Here is a 17455-nt window from a genome sequence, read left to right on the forward strand (position 1 = left end):
AACCTTACATATATTTAGTGATCCCTGTTTGTATTTGAGATTGAAACCACTGTTCTAGAAGGAAGAACAGAATTTACTTGGTTGGCTCCATACTTCTGAAATATTTTTATGAAGAATATTTTTAGCCTTTGCAGTGACAAAGTTTCGTGCAGAGACATGTTTGGATTATTTATTTATTTGTACAACTGTGATATGCCTTCCTAATCATAGGTTGCTGAAGCTGTTTAAAGAACTGTGCCAATAAAAGGCCTAACATCTCATTAAAAGCTAATATCACTATTACACTAAACTTAAACTGAGAAGGCCTAAATAAAGAGGCATAGTATTGAGTTTCCTCCTGAAAGCAGAAACAAGATGAGCTGATACCAAAACAACATTCTATAGCTGGGAAGCAGCATGTTGTATCATTTATAAAACAATAAAATGGATAATGGACAAAGAAAAAGTACAATAATCTTTGAAGCACCTAGAAAAAGAATAATAACCAATTTTGGGGAATAGACTGGTATTTAACCAGAGTGCTGATATTTCATTTCTATATAATCTATCATTGTTGTTCTTTTTTTTTTCCTGTTGCCCTGGTTTATCTGTTTCAACTTCTACTCTGGAAAGCTCCTGTGCACTGCAAAAGTATAATAAATAAGTAAAATAAAATTGTTCTTTTCTGTTCATACTAACAGAAGAAATTGTCTTATTTTGCTCAATAGGACTGTAGTTCTGTAGGTAGTGTTTTTCACTTATTGTTTGGCAGCTGGGGAAGAGATTTATACAAAGTACATATCCCTAGCCACCACTCTATAAGTAAAAGCCTCAAAGTGGTACAACTAACAGAAGCAAATGCATCACTCCTTGGCTGGTTCTGGGAAGGACATCCATCAATGTGGAGCTGCAACACAGGTGCTTTCCCCTTCAGCAGAGGGTGCAGAGACAGGCAAATAAATCTGATGTAGCTGCAAAGGAAGTGCTTCCTATTCTATTCATGAGTATGAACAACTAAATGTGTTCTGACAGCATTACCTCACATCATGCTTTTTTAAAATAATCCAAAATAAGTTCATTGTTTGCAGTGAGTTTCATCTGAAAGCCTTAAATTTTCAAATATATTGGAAATAAAGATGAAAAGTACTGCCACTTGTAGCATAGATGAGATGATGAAAGGGTTGATGGATTGTTGGAAAATAATAGAATGAAAAGCTTTAAAAAGAAGTGATTGATAGCTGTTGTTCCTGTGATGACTACTTTAAAAAAGGAGTATAGCAAAGATGTTTGGTAGTAGAATCTGGTATCTTTGGATCCGGTGGCTTCTACACAGAAAATCTGTATAGATGTGGGGTAGATTAGCCACAGCCACACTATGAATGGAGTAATCTATGATATCTATAGTAGATCAAAGAATCTTAAAGAGGAGGCTCAAAAACAGTAAGTCAAGAGATGATAAGGCAGAACAATATCTCTGCAACAACTCAGTTACAAAAATTTACCTATTGTACAATGCCCTAACTATATTAAAAGATTCTTATTATGTAAGTATTCTGGGGATTTAGAATTAATTATATTCTTATATAATATAATTATTATATTCTTTGCTTGTCAATAACTCTTCCCCAGTACTGCCACTTTAGATTAGTAATTAAAAGTAAAATTTATATAATAGATGTTACTTTCAGTGACTTTTCCGTAAGTGCATATTATTAGGGTACAACTGTAAATATAATATCAGCATAAATTGTTTAAGGTGGGTTGTAATTGTTTTTTCTACAGTTCTAATCATCCTCTGAAGTCTGTGTCTGTCCTCTTGGGTTGCAGAACCAAACCAGACAGTTATTGAGGTGCAATGACAGACTCAATAATTCCTCTGTAGAACTGTATCAGCAGCTCCTTGGGCAGTTTGAGCTTTCTGAGATGGCGCAGAAAGAACATTTTTTGCTGTGCTTTTTGATGACGTTTTTGATGTTAGGTATCCATTTTAGGTCACGTGATATAGTAGAACCTAGAAATTTGAATGTCTGTTGATACTGTGCTGTCTAGTATTGTAAGAGGTGGTAGTATGGGAAGGTTTCTTCTAAAGTCTACCACCATTTCTATGGTTTTGAGTGTGTTCAGTTCCAGATTGTTCCGGTTACACCAAGAGGCAAGTTGTATACCTCCTGTCTGTATGTGTCGTTGTCTCGAATGAGACCAATCACTGAATTATCATGCAGAACCTATCTACGAACTAAAAGCAGGAAACATCTTTGTTATGACTAAAGAACATTTGACTAAGATGAAGGAAAATAGATTACTGTCTGGCACAAATGCAAAATAAACTAGAAAAGATTTTTAGGAAATTGTTTTTTGTAATACCATTCACAAGGAAACATATTAACTGAAGTATTGATCATGTTTGCACAACACAGATAAGTACCTTCTGTCTCTAGTCAATTGACCTACCTCCATATAATAGTATATACTTATGGATAATTCAGTCAGTCATCTATTAGCCATTGTTCAGTCCTCTCAACTGCTGCAAAGGAGGCTCACAAATTGGCACTTCCCATTCCCACTTATTCATTTTTTTTCATAACCACAACTTTAAACCTAACCCATAGACAGGTTTAGTTAAACCCACTGTCTCAGAAGGACGATTTTGATTTGCTCAGACTCTTTCTGGACCTTGAAGCAATTATGGAAAAAAAATGACCATCTAATCAAGGAGCAGGAAAAATGCAGTCAAACAGCTTCAAACAACTGCCCAGGAAAATGTCCAGGCCAACCATGTTATTTTGCTCACTATGGCACTTTTCTTTTTCTTCAGCTCATTACTTTCCAAACAACCACTTCAGATTTTATGGTGTTTTCTAACCTCTGTTTCTTCCATGCTCTTCTCTCCTTATACAACATGTCCCAACTTTTTTATCGGTTAACCACCGATTCTGCTGTCTTCCCACTGGATGCTTCACCAAACTAAAGTCATCTATACTTGCTCTCTGATTCCCACCTCTCACTCTGCTGATTTTTTTTAATCTTTGTTGATTTTTTTTAACACCTCTCATTTTTCTTTCTTTCTTTCTTTCCCATCCCAATCTCACTGTCTGAACCATGGGTCTCCTAACTCTGCTTCTCTTCTATTTTTCCATTTTTTCCCTCTCCTTTTCCCCTAAGTATTTCATTTACTCTTTACTTTTTAAAATAAACAACTTTCCCATGGTTCTGAGAAGTGGTATCTGCACAGTGTATGAAACAAGATACAGCTGTTATCTGCATTTCAAAAAAAAAGGCCTGACTGAGGGAAATAAAGAACTTGTTTCCACAACATTCTAATCTGGAGACAGGTAGGGGCGTGGCTTGGTGGGAGTGGCAGGGGAAGGAGACTGTAAAATCTCCAGTCAGAGGTGGCATTTGCTGGTTCTCTGAACTTCTCAAAATTTCCACTACCGGTTCTCCAGAACTGGTCAGAACCTGCTGAATACCATCTCTGGTGCTGGCCATACCCATGCTGCCGTGACATGAGTTTGACACCCTTGCCCTAGCCTAGATCATTTCAGACAAATTGTTGTCCAATCTCTTCTTACAAACCTCCAGTGATGGAGCACCCACCATTTCTGAAAGCAAGCCATTCCACTGACTAATTGTTCTAACTGTCAGGAAATTTCTCCTTATATCATGCTAGCCAGGGAGTGTTTGCTTTGGAGGATCAGCAATACTGGGAAAAGTAGATCCAAATAGATGAAAAGGTGGGTTTGGGGCATATTCTTTGGACTATTTCATATCAAAATTGCGAAATGAGTCAAATAATAAAACAGACTTTAGTTAACCCCTCCCAGCTATGTATTTAATCAGTGATGTTGTCCCATGATGTTACCCAGTGCTCCAGCTAATGATGCAACCACAATGTCTCAAATAAATCATTACAGTGTTTATTGCTACTGACTACTACAATCAAAAATTATATAAATTCTTTCTAAATAAGGAGAACTTGAAGTCTCTAGTATGGAACACCAGACTAATGAACCAAAGCTCTCTAGTCTGAGAGAAGCAACAAACAAGGGAGGAAGGTGTACTGTTCCTAACTTGCAAATGAATCATAATACGTAAGTTTATATAAAATGATGAAGCCGCTTTTATTTCTTAAAATGGTTTCCATCCATGGTCTGTTAATTCTCCCTTTATTCTTATCCTCATTATGGAAGAATTATTTTAAAACCAAATTTGCCAGAAGCAAATCATTGAAATGTTTCAATGACTCTTTTATTCAGTTTGAAATAAATTGTGATTGCAGCTGCGGAGTACATAAGATAAACACTTTATGAGAATTTATTCCTTACCTTAATTTACAAACAATTGATGAACCATTAACTCCTCAATTAATGTGGTTTCTATAGATAGATATAATATAAACAAAACCAAAGAATTCATTACCGATTTGCAGTAAGTTAAAAATGTTAATGTAATGTTAATTTTCTAGGCCATGGTAAACTTCCTTGCATCACTGAAATTTAAATATCCATGGGAAACAAGACCAAGTTGGTGAATTACTTGCACTGTGATCAAAGACATGGTTGAAACTACTGAAATTTGATTTGTTAATAGAGGGTTAAGAGAATGCAAATAAACTAATTATAAAGTTAGATTTGTAATAGAGAAATTCCCAAAGTAAAAATTTTAAATGATGTTAGATGATTGTAATTGTAATTAAGAACACACTGAGAAATAAAACTGGTGAGTTAACCAACCTTAATATAATTAATGTCTTAATTTCAGAACATTCCACATCCTCAATTCACCAGACTCCAGTGAGAAAGATGGTCGTATTAAAGCCAAAATACACAGTCTGATAATTAAGTAGAAATTTCTGAAGTGAGGGCTTAAGTTCCAAATCACATATAAGAGAAATGAACTGAGGCTCGAAATTAACCAAGGCTCTAACTAATTCAAAAATATGATTCTATTAAAAACATGCAAGTGTTTTCCAGAATATTTTTCCGTGCATCAATTCTATTTTTGTTTTATCTTTTTCACAATCAGATTGCTTCACCAATTATAATGGAAAAAGACTGATCTGTAAAATATTAACTGTAAGTTCTGAGTATTTATCTTGTGGGGTTACAAAATAAAATTCCAGATAACCAGTAACATCCAAGAGCTTTTTTTGTTTATGGAAAAGCAGGAAAAATATCATCAGAATAAGTATAAAAAAACAAAGATGTGCTAAATTATTTCTTTTGCAAGCTATGTTCCTGGTTTCTTATCCCTGTGGGGGAGAGGGACCCCCAACAATCAGGAGGAAAGGGAGAGAATTATGTCAGAGGCTGCATTGCATATCAATATATCATTTTTAGAATTTTACTAATTACTGTGCCTGAAGGCTTTTCTGTTTGGAACAGCATCTGAGATAGAGAGGTCAGCATCATTCATTGCTACTTAGCATTTTAAAACATATTTTAAATGAATAAATTTTACAAATAGAAGGGGAAGAGGAAAAGGAGGAAAAAGGGGGAGGAAGGAGAAGAAGCTATACACATCATTCCCAATTGCATCTCATGTTACATTTAAGTACCTTGTGGTAAAATGCATTTGACTCCATGGAATTGCTAAAAATACTACATTATGGTTGCTTGTATGTCTTCGATTTAGAGTTGGGAGTGATTCTCAGTTAGGTTTTTATTATGTACTTTGTCTCATCCATATAATTTTGCATGGTAAGCATGGTAATTTTGCATCCTCAATCTAACAACCATCCTCTATGTTCCTACCAGTACCATTTTTCTTTTCAGAGAATATACATTAAAAAGGAAAGTGTGTACTAAACAGGGCTTTTGATCAGTAATGCTTATCAGAAAGCACCCTCTAACACTATCACCGAAAATTCCATCTAACATACGGATTCGGTGATTCTGCTTCATCCAAGAGCAGAATTCAGATCCATGGGCAATTTCCTTTTTTCTTAAAAGCTTGCTTTCTATTAAAATTAATACCAAAATGACCTTCCACTCCAAAGATTACTTGTGGATAACTACCCAACCTGAAACAGGCTCTCACAAGTACAAGAAACAATAGGACAAAAATGTTAACTTGGAAACCAGACCCCACAACAAACCCAGCTGTCTACTTAGACTCCACATTTATACCAACAGCACTATCACAAGTCATAACAAGTACACCCATAAGATTAGAGGAGCTTTCAAGTGTTGTTCCTTTAATGCAATATGTACTGTCATTTGTCAGCAATGTCCCCTTAACAGAGGATATGTCAACCCAGAAGCTGACCTGATCGAAGCCATTTTTGACCACTTCAGTGTTGCCACACTGGAGCTGAGGGATAGGAAGGAGGGATTTGAGATAGTTGGGATTCTGTAGCCAAAACAAAATACTTTCTCTTGGAAACCAAGGACATGCTCACACCTGGTCAGAAGAAGGCAGAGTGATGTCACCTGGCTGCTAGACTGCATCGTGATTGGACCATGTGATTGATTATTTGGGAAAAATGATAACCTTTTACTTTTAATTAGGTGAAAAACCACAAGAGTCTTCAGAGTTGGTTTTCACCAGATCTGTGCCAATATTATATTTCCAATAAAGCTATTATTTGAGAAATTCACTCACCTTAGAGTTTTGCTATGGGACTATTACTTGGAACCCTGATAGGACAAATGGAGAAAATTTTGCACAAAAGAATTAATGGACACAAGTTTGAGCTCAAGACTTAAAACCAGGGCAAACTGATACCGGGGCATTTAGACTTCCCCCCAAGGCATTTTATTACATATTTTTTAAATAACCATTAAAAAAATACTGTTGAGCAAGAGATTGCTGAACCGACACCATATACATCAACAGGTTTCAAGCTTCCTCAAAAGCTCTCAACAAACCAGTGGACTGTTACTATGATCTGTATTGGCACGTAACCTGCATCTCCATGACCAACCTGTCTTCCCCTCCTTCACTACAAGTTACATTTTACATCAGTCAAGCAGCTCCATGCATCAGATGAAGTGAATTGCAGCTCAAAAAAGCATATCCCCTTCAATAAAATTTGTTACAGTAGTTGGAAAAGGTTCTAGCAGACCATTGATTTTTTTTATATCATAGGCTAATACTTCTTTCTTCATACAAAGACAGGTGAGTAGAGGTTCAAAGACTCAATGGTTATTAATGTTAGTCCTTTATCACCCCTGAAATACTAGCAGCATATTATATGTACCAGTACTACCGTAGTTTCTGGGAGGAGGAACGGGATTATCATTCTTCACTTCAGACTTATGAGTTTTCCAAATGCATCTAGCTGCTTACTTTTGACATAGAACATTGAGAAAGATAGGCTGGTGAGCATCATTTCAGCAAGGATCTTCTGTACAATGGAGAGAAACAGAGAGGAGAAATTTCACAGTAACATAAAGTAAAGTGAGAATGGGCTCATCATTGCCTAGATGAGAAAAGTCACTGGCCAAGATTTCTTTTAGTTTTTAAGTTTGAAAAAAAAACCTGGTATAGTATTGTACCTATTTTTCCAGCAGAACTTGCATCGAGTAAACTTATTACTATTTTCTTAAATGGTCATCCTGTTGTGCTACAGTATTGCTATTAAGAACATTTACCATTTTAAGAGAAGTTCTCAAGGTGAACAAAGAATGAGCACCAGCACTCAGAAAAGGGCTAGTGCCAACACATTATCCCCCAAAGAATGCACCTGCACTATGAACCAGTCCTTAGGCAGATTATGAGAGTAAACAATGCAAAAAAAAAAAAAAAAAGGCAAGCATAAGATCCCCTTCTTTTGAGTTGGTATTTGGGTAATGTTTCTTCCAAGATGGGCTACAGAATGAAGGGATGTGGATAGGCAAAGCAAATCACTCTGCCTGATTGGATGGAAGCTGTGGAGCAGGCTGCACCCACGATCACTTGTCAGAGTTTACAGATCATTCTTGTTTCTGCTAATTTCACACTCTTTTGTCCTCTATCCACAGGCTGTTTCTGGCAGCCGTAGTGCCCCACAGCTACAAAATGTCCATCCGCACATATAAATCAAGGGCAGTTTGACTTCCCTGCAGAGCTTAAAAGAAGGTGATTAACCTCAGGCAAAAGTCAGCATCCCATAGCATATAGTATTTCAATTCAAATCAGGAAGACAGAGAAAAGGTGACTGGAGAGGCTATCTGGAAGCTATCCCTTCAAGTTTCTGTTGAAATTCCCACTTAAACATAAATGCAAAGATTTTATGTCCTGATTATCTTTCAGCAATAAACCCTCATACAAATTCTCAGTAAACAGTAGCTACTTTATTCCAATATTCTCACAGGTGTATCCACAACACAGTAATAATTATATATATATTATCTAAATCAATAGTATTAATTTTAGAATATGCACATAGTCTCAAACTTAATTTAATAATGATGGTATGCTTACTTTTCAAATAGCTGATTTTGTAAACAAGTCCTAAGAAAAAGAATGACCTATTCCAAGGATAAATATAGAATACAGAAGTTATAATCTGATAATTTTTGGCTGCCTGAAATTATCTGTTCCTCATTTAAAACATTAAGACTATTCAATGATTAAATAGCTGCACTTTTTTTTTAAAAAAAAGGTCTTGCCTGTAGTCTTACATGTGACTAGAGCAGGGGTTCCCAAAGTGGGCAGTACCACCCCTTGGGGGGCAGTGGGATGCCTTAGGGGAGCGCTAAGAGGCAAGGGGGCTGGCAGGGGGTGCTAAGAGGCGGCAGGGGGGCACTGGAGGTGAGCGGCAGGGAACAATTCAGGGGTGAGAAAAAATCTCCCCGTCGCCACTGCGTTTGAGGAGAGGCCCTGCAGGATCACCCCACTGACTTGCATGTTCTGGTGCAAGGTGCTCAATGGGGTGATCCTGTGGGGCCTCGCCCTGAACGCAGCATTGGGAAAGGAGAGCAAAGCCAGAGTGGCTTTGCTCTCCTTTTCAAACACCCCGCTGCCGCCGCCGCTTTCGGGGCAAGGCCCTGTAGGTCTATCCCATTGAGCCCCTGGCACCGGAGGTACCTGCCCAAACAAGTCCAAACGGAGCGGTGCACAAAGTCAATGGGGTGAGCCTGAGAGAGGGAAAAAGAGAAAAAAAAGAGAGAGAGAGAAAGAGAGAAGGAAGAAGAGAAAGAGAAAAGGGAAAGAAAGAAAAAGGGACAAAAAAGGGGGGGATGGAAGGAAGGGACAGAAAGAAAAAGAAATAAAGAAGGAGGGAGTGAGGGAGTGAGGAGAAAGATAATGAGGCTTAGCAGAGTTGTGCAAGTGTTTTGGCAACAGAAATCTGTTATGGATGACTTCTTTATGGAAAAGCCATGAGAATTCCAAAATAGAATCAGTCATGGTACAGAGGAGAACATCTGACTACATACATCTTATGGCTCCTACTAAGGATCAAATTAGTTATGTACTGCTTCCTGAGGGTCATTACAACTAAATGTATTACACAAGCTATACACAGCGTAAAAATAGATAAATTTCCCCCTTCCTCCAAGGGGAGCGGGAGGCCTAACATAACAAAGTATCTCTTTCTGTGACATCTTAAAAGAATCTGTACTAGATATACACAATTCATATTGATTCTATATACAAGTAGTCCTATCTTACAACCATTTGTTTAGTGACTATTAGAAGTTACAATAGCATTGAAAAAAAGTAACTTTGAGTAGTACTCGCTCTTACAATTATTGCAGTATCCCCACAAGTCACATGATCACAATTTGGGCACTTTGCAAGTGGTATGTATTTTATAATGATTGCAGCATTTCACAGTCCAAGCCTTTTTTCCGTTACCAGGTTGTATCTCCTGTTCTTTATAGAATAAGTTCGAACCAAACAGTATACGTATGAAGGAACGTCATATATGTTTTTTATTAATGCAAGATATCAGAAATCAAAGTAGAGACCAGGATAAGAATTTATCTCTTTCCTATCTTTGTAACATAGCAGCTGAAAACATATTTAAATAATGTGAATTAATATATTCTAAAAATAATATCTTGAAATTTGTTTGCCAAAATCATTGCAGACAAAGCCTTGGAATGTTTTAGTAGACTGATTGGAGGAAAGAATGTTCATTACTAATGAACACTTATTAAATAAGAAAGTGTGTCTCTGTAGCAATTTGAGTCATTTGTGTGATGACATAATTATGCAAATGATTAAAAATTACAACATTTCTGCCAGCTTACATCAGGGTCAAACTCATATTGTCATGGTGGTGTCACGTGACATATTGGGACTTTTTCCCCCTTCACTAAACTGGGTATGGGTGTGGACAACACATGACGCATCTGGCCACACTGGCTGGGTTTTTGACAGCCCTGGCTTACATCCTTCATTTGTTAATGGCATCTTTACAAATGACATCATGATGCAACTAGCAAAGAACTTGAGAAATCTGGCCAGCTGCATGTGAAGTCATCATATCAATGTCCGCTAAATCAAAATTTTGTTGTAGCTCAAAGCAGCTATAAGAGAAGGAAAACAAGACAATGTGTCAGTATATATTGGATTAAACCTAACACAAGCCTGTAAACACTCCCAACTTTGGAGTTTTTACTTTTAAGGATATAAATTCATCAAATGATTAAGCATGTCCCCTTTTGGTTTTGCCATCTGCCTGGAACTGCAAAAAAGACCCCTCTATTCCAGTGTTTTTCAACCTTTTCAACCTTGAAAACTTTAAGATATGTGGATATCACCACCTAGAATTCCTCAGCCAGAACTGAAATAGAAAAGGTTGCTCTAGACCCATGATGGCGAACCTATGGCATGCATGCCACAGGTGGCATGCAGAGCCATTTGTGCGGGCACATGAGCCCCAGCCAAAGTTACCTCATGGCACATGTGCATACCTCCCAGCTGATTTTTGACCCGTTTTAGGCCTTTCCCCCGGGGGGGGATTGTGCGCGTTTGCACAGGGGACCTGGGGGGGGCATGTGCATTGCCTTCTGGATGCTGGCATGCGCAAGTGTGCAATTTTCGGCATAGGAGCCCCAAAAGGTTAGCCACCACTGCTCTAGACTAATGTGCTTTAGGAGACTCTGGCCATTGTGGGTATCATTTATTATACACATTTGGATTGGAGGAAGGAATGGACAAGGAACTTATGTAAAGCTTCCTTAGATTATTATGATATATGTATATGTATGAAAAGAAATGAGTAAAAGCAAGCCATGCTTGTTTTCATAGTAAATAAAGTCAAACATGTAGCTGTGATGGGTAATTAGCATTAACAGCTGAAATAACAGCAGGTGTTAGATAGTCTGAACTTAGGGACTTTCCCAACTCAATGAACAGCCCCATTCTATAAAAATTAATCATAATTATTCTGTAGCATATTTACCTTAAAAGACAGCACCTAATTTTTTGATTAGTTAACAGAAACCTAAGGTTGACTCCACAGTGTCCCAATTTTCACCATTTTTTGGCAGTTTTGCAATGGTCCTATAACAATAAACAGGATGCTTATTATTTTGTGTACAATCAAAACACTGTAATAACCAGATTAATTTCAAGTTAATCTTTGCCTTGAATAGAGATTCAAATAAATAAATACTTTGTTTTTATCTATCTAATAAATAACAACTATTTTTGTTATTTATTTATTAAATATTCAATTTTTCAGTAGTATAAATTGGAAGGGTAAGAATATGGAAATAACTTTTGCTGACATCATATTTTTAAAGATGTATAAATGTTAGTAAAGGAGGGTGTGAAGTATACTCATAACATGATGCCAAAAACAACATATGCATAATTCATTTTGTGTGAAATTGTTTTATATGCTTGCTTTTAATGTTGTGCTTTGAAAGTTCAGAATGGAAAAAAAAAAGAGCTCAGGGAGGTAAGTACAGGAGGGCATGTTATCACTACCATGAAACCAATCTTTAATGGCTTTTGAATAATTCAATCTTATTAGACATTCAAGCTGTCATCTTAAAGGTTACATGACGTATGGATCAACCTTGCAAAAAATGGGGTGGCAAGAAAATACGTCGTCAGGTGGTGGATATGATGCTTATACCTATCCTGCAAGCTGCATCATCTTTGAAGGCAAAGCAATCTATCCTGCTTTATAAATATACCTGATACCTTTACTTCCATTCTTTACTGAAAATGTAAACTGACAACCTAAGACAAGTGAAGCAAAATAGATTTATGCTACTGTCATTTCCCACAAGCCAGTTATTATAGGTTCTCAGTCTCAGCCTCTTTGTTACTGATGGCTGGAGGTGAGTAGATAAGTTTCATCAAATTTATATTCTTGCCCCACAAAACACTAGATAATGTTGATAAGTATAAATACAGGAGATATTCCATAGTAAGAAGTTTTGCATTAATCAGATCCTAGGTAATTAGTTAACCTAGTAAATCACTGGTCCTAATTTTGTATCTGAATCCAAATAATGAATGTTATTAGGTTGCTGCAGCAACTTATTAGAATACAATGCAATAAAAACAACTTTGTAATTCTTGAAGCCCAACATATTTATTTTAGCATGTTTTTGCAAACTATAGACTACTTCATCAGATGGATGATTATTATTCAGTCAAAAATAGCTGCATCTTGGTCATTTGCAATGGATAAGTTCCAAACTGAAAAATGTACAAATTAACTTCAGTTGTTTGTCTCTCTTAGATGAGTTTAAACAAATGCCTTGCATTTTAAAGCTTGGCTGCAAACAGCAGATTTTTGGTAAGTATGCATAATCAAAAATTTTCCATATAACATGGTGCTTGTATGCTTGTTACATAGTAGACGGAATAAATGCCGTACAGGTAGTCCTTGACTTACAACCACAACTGAGCCCAACATTTCTGTTGCTAAGCAAGACATTTGTTCAGTGAGTTTTGACCCATTTTATAACCTTTCTTGCCACAGTTATTAAGTGAACCACTGTAGTTGTAAACTTAGTAATACGGCTGTTAATGAATTTGGCTTCCTCAATGATTATGCTTGTCAGAAGGTTGCAAAAGGTGATCACATGACCCCGGGGCACTGCAACCGTCAAAAATATGAGTCAGTTGCAAAGCGTCTGAATTTTGATCACATGACCATGGGGATGCTGCAACAGTCGCAAGTGTGAAAAACCATCACTTTTTTCAGTGCCGTTGTAACTTTGAACAGTCATTAAACAAGCTGTTGTAAGTTGTGGACTACCTGTACAGATTTTCAAAAGTGTTCTAAAATCCAAGAAGAGTAAACATATGTTAAAATATGTCAACACAATGTATAATAATAATATAATATAATCCACTATTAAATGGATTAATAGTGCTGATATTACACTATCATGTAAAAAGTAAAATGAACACCTAACATCAAAAACGTCATTAAAAAAGCACAACAAAGATGGTTCTTTCTGCACCAACTCAGAAATCTCAAACTGCCCAAGGAGCTGCTGATACAGTTCTATAGAGGAATTATTGAATCTATCATCTGCACCTCTATAACTGTCTGGTTTGGCTCTGCAACCCAACAGGACAGACACAGACTTCAGAAGATAATTAGGACTGCAGAAAAAACCATTACTACCAACTTGCCTTCCATCGAGGACCTGTATACTGCACGGGTCAAAAAGAGGGCTGTGAAAATATTTACAGATCCCCCACATCCCGGATATAAACTGTTTTAACTCCTTCCCTCAAAATGACGCTATAGAGCACCGCACACCAGAACAACTAGACACAAAGACAGTTTTTTCCCAAATGCCATCACTCTGCTAAACAAATAATTCCCTCAACACTGTCCAACTATTTACAAAGTCTGCACTACTATTACTGTTAACCTTCTCATCACTCCTATCACCCATCCCCTCCACTTGTAATTGCATTGCTGTAACTTTGTTGTTTGTATATCCTAATGATTTTTATTGACTGATTTGATTGCCTATTTGTACCCTATCACTAATTAAATGTTGTACCTTATGATTCTTGATGAATGTATCTTTTCTTTTATGTATACTGAGAGTATTTACACCAAGACAAATTCCTTGTGTGTCTAACCACACTTGGCCAATAAATAATTCTCTTCTATTCATACCAGTTCTCTTTATTAAGGACAACAGTCTAATAACATTAGATCTGAAGCAGGCAAAGCAGGGATGGATCCATGAAACACCAAGAATAATATTCACATTTGTAAAACCTAGGCACAAAATATGGTTGCTTTGAAATTGGAACTGGGATCAACTTGAATTTTGGACAAGTGGCAACATAATAATCATCATCATCCCAATAAAGGGGGAGATAATAAAGTAAAGAAGTATAACAGTAGTAAGTATACTGTAGTAAAGAAGATAACAATAAGGATAAATAATACTGACCCACACTACTTGGGTAAATATACATAGACATTGACAGAACTGTAAGAATTATGTAGGCGTTCAGCAGAGTTCAATGCACAGGGGAAAAACTGTTGCTGTGTCTAGTTGTTTTGGCATGCAATGCCTTATAGCACCATCCCAATGGGAGGAATTGAAATGGTGTTTGTGTCCAGGATGTGAGAGGTCTGCAGATATATTTTCAATCCTCCTGACCCATGCAATATACAGGTCTTTCTATGGAAGTCAGGCTGGTTGAAATTGTTTTTTCTGCAGTCCTGAGGTCTGTACCTGTCCTCTTTGGTTACTGAACCAAACCAGACAGTTATAGAAGTACAAATGACAAATTCAACAATTCTTCTATAGAACTGTATCAATAGCTCCTGTGGCAGTCTGAACTTCCTGAGCTGATGCAGGAAGTACATTCTTTGTTATGCCTTTTTAATGATTGTTCCAATGTTAAGTGTCTATTTCAAATCCTGGGAGATTACAGAATCCCAAAACCCAAAGGACTCTACTGCTGATACTGTGCTGTCAAATACAGTAAGAAGTGGTAATATAAAAAAGGCTCCTCCTAAAATCCACTCTCATCCCTACAATTCTAAGCATGTTCAGCCCCAGATTGTTACAGCTTGTGCCACAGGGCCAGTTGTTCAAGCTCCCATCTATATGCAGACTCATCACAGTCTCAAATGAGGTCAATGACCAGTGCATTGTCTGCAAACTTCAGTACTTTAACAGAGGATTTCTTTGAGGTGCAGTCTTTGGTATACAAAGAGAAGAGCAACAAAGAGCCCGTACAGCCCTGAGGGACATGGCTTCCAACCATTTGCAAGCACAAAATTCCTATATCTGCTATCTCTTCAGGAAAAAAGAAAAAAAAAAGGAACAAGAGAGAAAAATAATTAAAGCCACATGGATTCTGGTGAACACCAGCTGCTTTCTGTTGTTTACTTAATAATCCTTATTCCAAGGACATAATTTCCGGTATTTCACAGAAGTCTTGCTATAAAATCCAAAGGTACACTTCTGACATAGGAAACACCAATTATTCATTTATTAATCCTGTTCAATTTATAAATGTTTTTCATCTGAGCTCCAGCTGAAAGTACTTTTCTTTCACTTTGCATTGTGCAATGATCCAATAACAGCATAATCAGTGTGATCCCTAATTATTCTTTTCTGGTTTTCTTAAACAGAAAAATAATTCTCGAATGATTAAATATTGTTTTTCCCATTCCTGTGTCTGTCACATGTGACAGTTTATTAAAAAGACTGAGATGATGTGGCCTGCATAAGTGTTGAAGCTGGCACTAAGCATTTTTGTAATTTAATATCTAGAAATCACTCAAATAGACATTATCAAGCTTTTCCCCAGTCTTCTAATATTGACAAACCGATGACTACAGTGTTGAACTTGCAGGACCTTTAAGTCTGTTCTTAACAGTCATCCATTTTGTCTTTTCACTATGGGACTATCTTCCTTATCCCATTACTACTTAATCCCTTTATAATCCAATCAGGATCATGTCAGCTCTTCCTGTCAACACTGTAACCTCATAATATTTTATTCTGCCAAAGATGGATCTTCGATTCCAATTTAGAGATGATATAATTCCTATTTTTGACCCAGTTTAGTCAAGGATTCACCTTCAATTATTATAACTGCATTAGAAAGGTAGATGCCCTATTCAGCAAGATTTATTTTCTACAAATTGGAAATATTATATCTATAAATACTGTATAGCTCTATGTCTGTCTGTCTATCTTGATCAAATTTTGAAACTGTCCATCTTCCTCATAGATATGGTCTGCCCATATCTCTTACCTATATAAAATTAAATCTGAATACTTTATTATAAATTTTAGATACAGAATACTATATAGCTGTATCACATATTCACTAAACAGGTTTTGAAGTATTATCATTCATATGGAAATTAAGATTCAGAAAGCACATAATTCTAATTTTATTTCAGAATCTGATGTTGTACAGTTTTCCTGAACATTTTTTTTCTAATTTGATCTTAATTTAGACGGCAAGTAAATAGATTACAAGAAGTTCTTAAACAAATACAAAAAACTGTTCACTCACTTTATAAAGCATGATTTAAATCTAAAACATTATTCACTTTACAGAATTATTTACTTATATATTTATATTTATTAATCAAATTTCTATGGCCACGTATATCACAAAAACTATTCTAGAGTTCAAAAGGCAGTTGAAAATGAGCTGGTTAAATGTGGGATTTTCAAATACAAACTGATAAAATCTTGACACATAACACACCAGAGTTAATTGTGGTTGAAAAGAAGAAAAGTATGAATAATTGATGTAGCAATACCAGGGAATAGTAGAATAGAAGACAAAGGATGGGAGATGACAAAGCATCACGATCTGAAAATCAAAATTGAAAGATTATGTCAAAACCAGTTGAGGTGTGATCATTGGCACACTAGATGCTACAGCAATATTGGATGATACTTAGAGAATCAGCACATTACAAAATATCCAACTGTCAATTACAAAAAATCTTGCACTGTTTGGATTTGTACATATACTACACCAATACGTTATGATATCCTAAATTCTTGGGAAGAATTCAATGCATTTGAAGGCCAACCCCAGTTAAAGAACTGATTTGACATTGTTATGCATATAATAACAGTATATTTTAAAAAAACAGCAGGCAAAGCAGATACAACGGTACCAGGCTAAGAGCAAGAAAAATGAAGAAAAGGGGTTAATTTTGGCTCTCAAGACTCTTAAGAACAAATGTATACAAAGCCAGAATTGAGAAAACAGCAAAGTAGCAACAGACAGCAAATGCCACCTCTGTAAAAAAAAAAAAGGTGAAGAAAATTGCACAGACTGACCACAAACAATGGCATGACAAAAGTCACAACAATGGTGAGATTGATCTGCTCATTCTTGTTTGCAATTAACTGGATGCTTTCAAAATGATTCTTTAAAAATAACATTTAGTATTAAATTCAAGATAACATTATAAAGAAGTTGATACGAAGGAGCCAGATATTCCAAATCAGTCGGGATATCTGCAGTGCCATTTCCCCCCACAAGCAAGAATTAGTGAGGCCACACAATAGACAAAGTAAGAGAAAATGAAGAATCTTTGGGACATTAGAATTCAAAC

General features: G+C 36.4%; 1 long non-coding RNA gene across 1 annotated transcript; it reads left to right on the plus strand.

The window, feature by feature from the left end:
• Positions 1-3951: 3951 nt before the first annotated feature.
• On the plus strand, positions 3952-17036 carry LOC148128150 (uncharacterized). Its single transcript, XR_015741376.1, has 3 exons — positions 3952-4070; positions 12614-12670; positions 16988-17036. It is a non-coding gene; the product is annotated as an uncharacterized LOC148128150 (long non-coding RNA).
• Positions 17037-17455: the final 419 nt, after the last annotated feature.

This window comes from Pseudonaja textilis, chromosome 1 (assembly GCF_049901715.1).
Source record: "Pseudonaja textilis isolate UNSWEBS1 chromosome 1, rPseTex1.2, whole genome shotgun sequence".
Lineage (NCBI taxonomy): Eukaryota > Metazoa > Chordata > Lepidosauria > Squamata > Elapidae > Pseudonaja > Pseudonaja textilis.